The 10,319-nt window shown below is 30.9% G+C and overlaps 1 non-coding gene across 1 annotated transcript; it reads right to left on the reverse strand.

The window, feature by feature from the left end:
- Positions 1 to 7,945: 7,945 nt before the first annotated feature.
- LOC133793150 (small nucleolar RNA R71) lies at positions 7,946 to 8,052 on the reverse strand. Its single transcript, XR_009874610.1, has one exon. It is a non-coding gene; the product is annotated as a small nucleolar RNA R71 (small nucleolar RNA).
- Positions 8,053 to 10,319: the final 2,267 nt, after the last annotated feature.

Genomic DNA, 10,319 nt, shown 5'->3' on the forward strand with positions numbered 1-10,319 from the left:
TAAGTTAGTAAATTTATTTGTTAGATTTATGATAACTTATTGGAGCTTGATTTCATAGGCCCATGGTCCCCATTGTACCTTGGATAAAATCATCTAGATAGTCTCAATTAATTGATTTAATCATCAATTAGAATTATCAAAGTTGACCAGGTCAATTTTGGATAGTTTCACAGAGTTGTGTAATTTTGAGAAGAAAAGAGAAATTATGGCAGATTTATTAATTAAGATAAATTGGTATCTAAATTAATAAATAAGTTTAAATCAAGGTTCAAATTATAAATAATTAATTTGATAAAGGATTTAAATAATTATTTAATTAATTAAATCAATAGAAAATAATACAGGCCTTGATTTTAAGTCAATGGACTTATAATCAAATGGGAAATTTCACGGGCCTATAGCCCATGATAATTTCGACCTAGGGCTTCAAAATGGCTGTTATTTTATTGATTTTTTAATTAAATTAAATGACCTAATTGAGTCTATAAAAGGAGTGCTTATAGAGAAGTCAAAAAAATGGTTTTTGATAAGTCAGATTTTCTGATAGTTTTATATTCTCTCTAAACACAAGTCCTTTTCTAAGCCACTTTCTTATTTTCTCTTCTTCTCTCTATATCTATCTCATGTGTTGAGAATTGCCCACACTAGTCTAGGTGGTTCTAAGGATACATTGGAAGATCGTGAAGAAAATAGAAAATCGGTTCAGTTTCTTGATAATACTCTGCGACAGAAAGGATACAAGAGTTAGAGAAACTGAAGGAAGGACTCTTAATTCCGCTGCGTATACTGTAAGTATTATATTGTTTGTTTCTCTTTGAATTCAATTTAGAAACATGTTTTAGGCTATCTCGTATTAATTTGTTTAATATCAGATATACATGAAAATAAATAAAGATCCTGTATAAGTTTTTCCAACACTAACTGCATTGGTTGATGAGACTGAATTACATGTTTGATTGAACAAAATATCATTTCTAAGCTTATTGCTTATACCTTGTTGTTGATTGAATTTAATGATCTAAGTTTATTGTTTATATACTGTTGCTTATTTGTGCATGTCGATTTAAGTTTTCTTGTTGAGCATTGACTCACAGGTGCTATGTGGTGCAGGTAAGGGAAAGGGATAGCTGGACCAATCATGAGTTGGAGAGCTTTAGGGGTGGTGTGTACATATGCAACCTACTCGACCGCCACGACCATGATAGCCTGGGAGGAACTAGGGTTGAACCCTGTTTTGCCGCTTAGGACGGCTAATTTGTATTCTATTTGTCTTTTATCAGTCTGTAACCAATTTTTGGGATCTCGTGTATAAACTTAATATTTTAATGAAAAATAATCACTTTGTTGACAAAATTTTTTAATACCTAACATTGACTTAGTCTTTATTTACACATTTAACTCCAAACGACTCGCTTAGCGAGTTAAGCACTATTTTAAACACATAGTGTTACGGTCTTGGCTAGGGCGTTACAAAGACCCTCCTAGATATTTTTAAGAAAATAATTTAGTGTGTTGAAAACAGAATTCGTGATATTCTGAACCACCATGTGATAAAAAAAAAAATTAAAGATCAACCATATTTTCAACACTAAATTATCCAAAGTTTCCCAAAAATGTATAGCAGGGTTGCCATAACTACAGTGAAACCTGTCATGTAAAAAAATTGGGTCATAACTTATTCACATGTGTGAAACTGGAGTTTGTCATACTGATACAACAAAAATTGGGTCATGTCCTATTTTTGCAAGTTGGTCCCCAAACTTTTTTTTTATTTCAAATTAGTCCTTCAACTAACAGAAAAATGGTGAATTAATGATGGGGGACTAATGATGCCAAAAAAATCAAAGTTGGAGGACTAATTTGCCAAAATAAAAAGTTGGAGGACCGATTTGCCAAAACGTGTATAATTTACCGATTGAAGTTTTACATTTTTTTAGCATTTTTTATTTTTTTTTATTATTATTATTATTTTAGAAACTGTTTTTCATCTACAAATTTGAATAATAAATTGATTCCTATACATTGGTGAATATTTTTTTTATTTTTTATTTTTTTTTGCAGCAATGAATACTTCCTAAAATTCATTTAGAAGAAACAAAGAAAGTTTTTTAGCTATACAAGTTTTTCATCCATCCTAAGAGCATGCACATCTAAGTCACGAATAGAACAACCATGGATTATGGTCACTTTTTCATAAAATTAGACAACAAACTTGTAATATCCTCTAACGAAGAACCTAGTATTAAAATATGTAGATCTCTTAGAGAATGCAAGACTAAAGTCAATCAATCAAAATCAACGTAGAAGATCTCAAAAGAAGAGACCAATCCAAAGCTAACCACATCTTCACCTTAGATACACGAGAAACAACCTACAAAAAATACCAAAGTATAGAATTGATGTCAGTATTAACTTTTAAGAAGGAAATAAAAAGAAAATAATATAAGCTAATTCTCTAATAGTATTAAATGATCAACTAAATAAAACTAATTTTTAAATTAATCAATAACATGAAGAAAAAAACCTTATTTGTGAGTTTCTCCCGCCGTAGATGAATCTTTCAAACTTGCCACATATTTATGGACTTACAAAATAAAAGGGAAATTTACACAAATACCTTAACACATGCAAACTTATTCCAAAAATACTTTAAAACAAATTATTTACACATATACTGTGCCATGTCAGCTTCCCAATTTTTTTTAAATTTTTATTGGTTGTAAAAAGTTATATTTTGTTTGCTTAAATATTGATAAGATACCGAGTGATCACTCCTTTTTATAAAATGCTTCAATTTTAGATCATATTATTTCTTATATCTTTTAATTACCTCCAATACTTATTTATAAACATCTTTAAATAGCAATTAGATATTTTTAGGTTATATTATGATATCTTATTATTTAAGAAACTTTTATGTTACACTCAAGTTTATTTTAGAAACTTATTAGTTATCATATATTATAAAAAATTACTTCTATAATTCCAAGTTACCATAACTTATTAGAAAATGATACAATAGTATACTGCATAGCTACTTTTTAAAAAACTACATTTTGGTTGCTTTTAAAATCATTTAATATACTAATTGATTCCCTTTTGATATATGACTAAATGTTTTGGTATGACACAAATTTAAAGCAAGCAACAAACTTAGTTAGTTACCAAAAAAATCTTCTTATGTTCTATTTAAAAGTTACCAAATAATATCATAAATAATCTATTTAAAAAAAATTACTTAAAATGTTTCTAAATAACTTTAAAGTTGTTTTGAATACCATATGATATATTTTAAATGTAAAATACAAATACAGTTTTTGGTATATTAAGTTTTGTGTAAGTTTAAAATTTAGTTACTTTTTGGTTAACAAAATATAAAAAGAAACTAAAATATTGTTTTTTATTCTGGTCATATTTTTTGGTGACGGCGAAGAAATATATGCTTCCTACATATCAAAATGACAATTTTGAAAATTAGGTCGCGATGATACTACTCTTGATCTCAACTGACTAGCGGTGTGACCAGAATTTTTTTTCTAAGTTAATGTGAAGAGATAAAAAGAAAGACATAAGCTTAAAAAAACAAACTTGAAGTTCGGTATGGTAAAGGTAATGTGAAGTTAGAAGTAGAGAAATGCAAAGAGAAAAAATATATTATTTTTTAATCTGGTATATGCATTCGGGTATTTTATGCAAAGAAAAAAATCAACATTATTTCTATAATTAAGATGAAAAAAACGTGTTGATATGTAAATTATCTAAAATAAAACCAATGGAATATAACGAATATAACGTAATAGAACAAAATACAAAAAAAATTGTTGATAATGTATGACTACAAAAAATATTGGAGAAGAATCACAGATTTTGCGTTGGGAATCTTGCCATAGCCATAAAAACCTCCACGTTCCATTTCTATGGATCAATCTGCCAAGTTGTCTAATAACTTTGAATAATACTAATAATAACAAAACAATAATAAAAACGATATTAATAAATTAAATTAGCTGACAACTAAACAATTAGAATTAAAAGATAATAATATATAATAGGGAATTGATTAGGAATAATAAAATATATATATTTTTTAAAATTATAGAATAATTTTAAATTTGATCGTAATAAAAATTAAAATAGTATTTAAAAAGGGGTTTATATATTTTTAGACCATGTGTTTTGCCTCATTACTTGTTTGGACCCTGTATTTTGACAAATTATTTTTTGGACCCTGTGTTTTGTAAAATGGTTCAAATAGGCCCCTACACTGATTTTGATGAACACAAAATTGAATATAACAATACAGTTATTAGGCAGAATGATTATATTTTTGTTTTGAGTTGTTAGTTTGATGAATTATTTGTGATTTTAGTTAAAAAAACTTCGATCGAAATCGAGTTTAGGTATCTATTTGAATTATTTTAGAAAACACAGGGTCCAAAAAATAATTTGTCAAAACACAAGGTCCAAACAGGTAATGATGCAAAACACAAGGTCTAAAAATACATAAACCCTTTAAAAAAGTATCTAGTGTAATCAAAGTTGAAATATAAATAATTTAAAATTTAATACTATAATAAAAATGAGGGTTTGTTGGCAAAATGTCATATTTTTATAGTGCAATTTATACTTTGACTTACTTTATATAGTTTTCTAAAATGATTTTTTTATTAATAAAACTTTGTTATTACTTATTTTGTCCTTAAAATTAAATAATACTAAAATAAAATAAAAATCATAAAATTATCATCTTCTTCCTCACTTCTCTCACCCACCCACCCACACCAAGGCACAACCACCCACCCCCATCTTGCCCCCGACACCACTGCCCATCACCGACCGCTACCCACATCTCTACAAATACGACCACCACCCAAGCTCTCAAATATTTAAAAGGTTAGTTTATATATGTTTTTATTAAACATGAGATTTGATGTTTGTTTTTGTAGATTAAAAATGTAAAACCATTGTTTTAGTAGATTGAAAATATGAGTAAGGAATTAGGTTTATTTCTGGAGTTTTATGAAGCTTAAAACTTGAAAATTTGAAAAAAATTAACAGTGGTTTCGCCCACTTTCAGCGATATAGAAACTCATAGTTTTTCGACAACCTGTCTAATTTTTCGAGAGGGTGTTTGATGTTTCAAACCAGTTGTCTAAATTTCAGACAAGTTGTCGTATATTTTTGACCACCCTTCTAAATTATAGACATGACTAATTTTCAGATAGCATGTCATATATTTCAACTACTTGTCGAATTATTAGACGGGTTGTCGAATTTTCAGACAAGTTGTCGAATTTCCAGATTTTTATAATTTTTTAATCTAAGTAATACCAATAATTTATATTGTTTGTTTGTCGTATTTTTTTCAAATGTCATAAAAAAATTGTAATATTATGCGATGGATTGTGGAAAAAGAATGAAGACTTATGGAAATAGATTTCAAATGGCTCGCGATAAAGATCAAGTTTAGTACAAACTAACCTTACTTGTAAGAAGTTAGTTGAACATATATATGAAGTTACATAAATCAATTGCAACGTCTTCGATATAGAATTAACTTACATGATTTATTTATTTTGGACTTGAACGGATATGTAATATTTTGATAATTTTGTGCAATTTTACATTTCATGCTTTAGATATGATTTTATAAGGAAATATTCAAACTGCTTATACTTGATTCAAACAGGTTGTGCAAATTTTAGACTGTTTGTCAAGATATATAAATAGGTGGTCGAATTCTCAGATAGGGTATCGAGATATACACATTGGTTGTTGATAAATTTATTTGAAAAATGTTAATTAGGATACAATAATGACGATATGAACCTTTATATAGCATTATTTGAGTTTTTTTAGAAATTTTCACACTTTTAGATATGTTGTCGAAATATGTAGACATGTAGTCGAAATAGCAAACGAATATCAATTTAATAATATAAAGTTGATCTAATATTGAAAAATTTACAATTAGATCAATTTAACAACTAGAAAATGTTCATTATGATCTAATTAGTCATCTTATTATTAAGGTTGATTATGACACTCAATCATCGTAGTAGTTTGACTAGGATATCCACCACTTATTCCTTAACCATCAAGTGATGGTTGGTTAACAAAATTTTATTTGAAACATGTTAATTATGATCCAATAATGACACTATGCACCTTTATATAGGATTATTTGAGATTTTGTTAGACAATTTCACACTTATAGACTGGTTGTTGATTTTTCAGACAAGTTGTCGAAATATGTATATAGATAGTTGAAATATTCAAACAAGTAGTCAAAATACCAAACAAAGATCCCTCTGTTTTGCTCAATCTTTTTGGCACCACAAATTTCCAAAAAATTCCCAAATCAATTCCATATGATTTTGTAACTTCCATACTCTTTATGGATGATAGAGTAGTTTTTATAGTGTTTTAGAGAGTTGTTTTAGGGAATTTTTGAGCTTATTTAGTTATATTTGTGCAATGTGACGCTTTTGTTGCCTGTGTTTGATAATATTTCAGGATTTATGGAAAAATTGATAAATGACCGTGTTTGGCCTCAAAAAGATGTGATTTGGTGAAAAAAAGACATTTGAGCTGCGGCGTTGCGATTAGACAAAGATGCCAAATTTTGAGAAGTTAAGGTTCGCGACGCAACCTTTCTGAGTCGCGACGCCATTAGTTGGAGAATTAGGGTCGTGACGCCCCCTATTAGAGCCACAACGCTTGTTGAGGCAGAGACGAGACGATTTCGATTCTTGGACACGGGCCGCGATGCCTCAGACAGTCCGAGTGTGAATTTGGGCATTTTACGCAGGGGCAAAAATGGAATTTCACATTCAGAACACAAACAACTATATAAGCAATATTATGATGATTTTTGAAGAAGAACCCTAAGGAGAGACTCAAGAAAACACTTTGTGGAGGTAAAAGCATGGAGATCAACTAGTTTCTATCATTCTTCTTCTTCTTCTTCTTCTTCTTCTTCTTTTACTTTATCTTATAGTGATGTTTATATTTAGTTGATTAAGTTAATAACCCTAATTCTTATTCCATTGGATTAATATTTTAGTATTGAGTTCTCTATTGTTCTGGTTTATTGTTTTATTTATTTTATTTTTAGTAAAGTCTATATTCATTATTCGATAAATCAATTAGAAATAAAGATTGATTCCTAGTAATTAGTAATAGTCCTCGTGGGAACGATACTCTACTTACTATTTTATTCCTAATTACAATTGCGTATACTTGTGTACATAATTTTCACAACAAGTTTTTGGTGTCGTTGCTAGGGACTATATTATTAATATCAACATAGTTGAATTTTATTCTAACTTGTCTTTTTATTTATTATTCTAATTCGGTTTGTGTCGTAATATTGTGCTTTTCAAGAAACATTGGTATATGCGACGAAGTAGAAAAAAGTAATTGGTACCAGTAGATCTTGAAATTGAGAACTTGCAGTCAAAACTGAAAGATTAAGAAAAGATTGGAGTTTGATATGGCGAAAAATCAGGGGAATGTTGTGAACAATGCTGCTAATAATATTCCTAATGTAGCAGAGGTCCTTGTGGAACAAGGACCAAGGAAGTTTAGAGATTATGTGCTTCCAACTGTTACGGGAGTGCATTCATGCATCAGACATCCCCCAGTTGCTGCTAATAACTTTGAGATTAAGCCGACAATATTATAAATGGTCCAGTCTACCATTCAATTTAGGGGGTTGCCTACTGAGGATCCCAACTTGCACATAGCCAATTTCCTAGAGTTGTGTGCAACTTTTAAGATGAATGGGGTGAGTGATGATGCAATTAGACTGAGATTATTCCCATTTTCCCTGAGAGATTGAGCAAATAGTTGGATAATTTCGCTGTAAGCTAATTCTATTACAACATGGGAGGAACTAGCCCAAAAGTTCCTTGCAAAGTTTTTCCCTCCAGCAAAACCTGCAAAGTTGAGAGAGGAAATTAATAATTTCTACCAGATAGATGGGGAATCGTTGTATGATGCATGGGAGAGATTCAAAAAGTTGTTAAGGAAGTTCCCTCATCATGGTATAGAGAAGTGAGTGTTGGTTCACAATTTTTACAATGGGTTAAATTGTACTACTCGTACAATAATTGATGCGGAAGCAGGGGGTACGTTCATGAGCAAGAGTGCCAATGAGGCATATGAATTACTGAAAGAGATGGCTATGAACAATTACCACTGGCCTAATGAGAGGGGACAAACAAAGAAGGTGACTGGTATAATTGAATTGGATGTTATTTCCTTGCTTACAGCTCAAGTTGCGGCTTTAACGAAATAATTACAATAGAGCAATCTTCCATCTCAAGCCATGAAAGTACATAATATATGTGAAGTATGTGGGAGTGCTCATCCACTAAATCACTGCCCTGCCATAGATATGAACAACATGCCCATGGAATAAGTGCAAGCAATAGGGAATATCCAATGGCCAGCTAACAATCCATTTTCAATGTCATACAACCAAGGTTGGAAGAACCATCCAAACTTTTCCTGAAAGAACAACCAAGTCACACAAAAACCTTATCCTCAAACCCAACAACAGTACCAACCTCCACAAAATAACCAACCTTTCCCTCAACCCCCACAATCTTATCAAAAACTTCCACTTGCCTTTTATCAACCACAAAATAGACAACCACAATAGCCAATACCCATGAAACAACCTGAAGCACAACCTGATGTACTAAACACATTCATGACCGAAACCAGGGCATCTATAAGGAGTTTGGAGACTGTAATGACCCAACTAACTTAAAGACATCGGATAATTAAAACTACTAAGAATAACTACTATTTTGGAATACATACATAAAATAATAGAACTTTAATATAAAAATCCAAAATACGGGATCTCATTGTTATTACATAAAAACATAAAGAAACTTAAACCTTTAGTTAATTGTTCAAATACTAAATGCAGAAAAATATAAACACATAATTAAAAGACTCAAAACATAAACGCCATCCTCGATCTTTCCCATCAGTCCATTCATTCAGTCCTCTCCCAATACACATGCCAAAGCTGCCATGAATCCATCCCGCCTTCCAAGCTTATTTTCCTACACCATCTAAAATAAAAAGGAATGAGCCTAATGCCCAGTAAGGAAAATCTACTAAAACATATCATAAGTCATAAAACGTAAAATCATAAATCATAAAATGTATGAAGTAAAAACATAAAAACGTAAATCATAAAACATAGGACTACAATATTAATGACCATTAACTCATTATCGTAGTATGTGATAGAAATCATCTAGGTTCTCTTGCTACTATTTGAGGTAGGTTTAAACACAATATAATATATGATAAACCATCTAGGTCCTCTTGCTACTATTCGAGGTAGGTTTAATCATAACTATAGTCTATGATAATGATAAAAATCTTGGGATTTTCTTATTTGCTATCTAAGCAACTATATTTCCCAAGCGACTACAACATACACATATACAAACATACACATAGCATATAAACATAATCATAACACATAAAATTTGTAACGCCCTGGATAGCCAAGACCGTTACACTGTGTGTTTATAAAGGTGCAAGACTTGCTAATCAAGTCATTTAGTTAGAAACGTGTTACTGGAACTATAGTTGAACTAGGGTTAAAATGTTTTGGTCTCAAAAGCTTCATTTCTTATAAATAAACATTTTCTTTTTACATGGGATCCCAAAAGTAATAAGTTTAAGATCGTTTACAAAAGAATTAAGATTTAAATACAGTTACTAGCCACTCTAAGGCAAAATAGACAAATAGGCTTTTCTCGTCCTGTTCCACTCCTTGGCCGTGGCGACCGATCAGCTAGCTATGTACATTCAGTCCTGCAGCTCTCCATCTCAGGGTTGGTCCAACTTGCCTTTGCCTTTACCTGCACCACGTAGTACCCGTGAGCCAAGGCCCATCAAGAAAACACAATAACAGAGCATAATCATTCAACAGACAATCAGATAACTAATACTGCATGAACATGTACTCAACAGTCTAAGCATTCATGTTAATCAAGTATTCAGTATACCAAATATATCATTTCATATCAGTAATCATTTCACATATGATAACTAGGATTAACGCCCTTAGGCCGCACCCTCTATTTATCCCACTGACTCCGGCTTGCTTAAACCGAGCTCAGTGAATATTAAGCTGTCCTCAGCTACCAGTGGCTGAGCCGCGCCCTGTGTGCAAGTATTATTTACGGCACCCTTAGGCCGTTTATCACATGTCCCATGACATAATACCATCTATGACATCATACAGATATAGGGAGCTCTTAGTCCCATCACAAACACATAAC

The sequence above is a fragment of the Humulus lupulus genome, chromosome 7 (genome assembly GCF_963169125.1).
Source record: "Humulus lupulus chromosome 7, drHumLupu1.1, whole genome shotgun sequence".
In the NCBI taxonomy this organism is placed as follows: domain Eukaryota; kingdom Viridiplantae; phylum Streptophyta; class Magnoliopsida; order Rosales; family Cannabaceae; genus Humulus; species Humulus lupulus.